Raw genomic sequence first — 1756 nt, 5'->3', positions numbered from 1 at the left:
AAGGCACCCAGGCCTTTGTGCCCTTGGCTCTGGCAGCTGCCTCTGCCCCTCAGGCCACCACAAGACACTTTCCTTTGTCTGCCTGCACTCCTGGCCTGCAAGGATCTGCTCTCAGGAGTCCCTGGGGAGGCTTTGTCAGTGCCTGCCCTCAGTGGGGCCCAGCAATGCTTCAAGGGACTGGGAATTTGGCTTCTGACTTTTTGAGCAGCTTCTTCATTTTTCTCTCAGTAGTTGAGGACAATGGATTTGTCTCTGAACACACTGTGGGACTCATTAGAATTCAGAAAAACAAATTATTTTCTTTCCTTTAATTATCTTCGTGTTTTCAATTCTTCAAGAACTAATTGGAGTTGTTTTGTAGTTTAGCTAATGAGGAAGATTTTAAAGTGGAAGCCACAAAAATATAATTTTCTATGAAAGGCAATGATTTACACAGAACCTTCAGGATGCAAGAGAGTCAGAGTGCAAAGGATTTGGTCACAAAGATAAGGGGGCAAAAGTGTTTCATAGCATATAATTATTGACCAACTAATTGTTATCAAGCGATTCAGTATAATTTGTTACAATTGAACAGTGACTGAATTATAGATTCACAATAACAACACTCACACCACAGTTAATTCACACCCACACCCAGGCAGAGATCTGTGGACACATCAGGATCTGGGGTTTGGCTTCTGACTTCTCGAGCAGCTTCTTCTGGGTGTGTAAAGGTCCCTCTCCAAAATTCTCCCTGTTGTCAGTGAAACCCTCCCACACATCCCTTTGTGTTTCCCACCAGACAAGGGTCACAGGTGGAGGAGTGTTTGTTGAGGGGGATCAGAATTGTCCTGGGCATCAGCGACACTCTTTGGAGTGTTGCAAACTGGAGGGTTCCCGAGCTCCGAGAGGCTGCGAGAGGTGTCCCACTGAGAGGGAGGTGCTGGGGAGCTCCCAGGGCCTCCCTCAGCACCGCTGGCTTTGGGCTCACAAGGGCACCGGCTTTGGTTATCTGCTGAATTTCCATTCTCAGTAACAACTGGAGTTTCCAAAATATTTGGGAATTGTATCCAAACTGTTCCATTTGGGTTATGTTTCAGGTAGAGAATGTTTCAAGGCTTTCATGGGGTGACTCATTATCCTGTGTTCCCCAGCTCTCACACCAACCTAAGTCAGCTGGATGGTTTATTGCCAATGTGTCCCAAGGGTCGACACCTCCAATGCAATAGAAATCCCTCCCCCTGCATTACAAAACATTTTGAATTCATGAGGTGTTCAAGTGGAGCAGGAAAATGAACAACAACTTTACTAAAACAAAGAACCATCAAAAATAAAGCAAGGATCCTGCAGTTACAGAGAAAACATCCCTCCAATGCTTCTGTCCCCTCTGGCCGCTGAGGTGGCAGCGCAGGCCCGAGGCCTGTTTCTGCTCTGCTCTCACAATACCTAAAAAATGGTCAGAGAATACAAACAATGCCAGCTCTCTGTGGTGAGTTACTGCTGGTGTCAAGGTGCTGGTTTTAATGCTGAATTCTGCTAAACCCAAAATGCTTCATGAAACTTCCAAAACATCACCTTCTTTTTGAAGCAGGATTGGACAGATAAGCTGCTCCCTGGCCTGGAAATATGTCTGGCAGTCAAACCCTTTCTAACTATAAAAGCCCCGTCCAACTTTCATGTGGCAGATTCTTCCCCAGACTTCCTTGAAGTGCGTGGAGCTTCTCCCATGAAGCAGGGACAGCTCTTCATGGTCACTGCCCAGGGGTTAAGTGAAAGA

Source organism: Empidonax traillii, unplaced genomic scaffold (assembly GCF_003031625.1).
Source record: "Empidonax traillii isolate 1590-97213 ecotype Southwest subspecies unplaced genomic scaffold, ASM303162v1 scaffold6302:size6244, whole genome shotgun sequence".
Taxonomy (NCBI): Eukaryota; Metazoa; Chordata; class Aves; order Passeriformes; family Tyrannidae; genus Empidonax; species Empidonax traillii.
The sequence above is the reverse complement of the archived record's forward strand: the minus strand, read 5'-3'. Positions refer to the sequence as shown.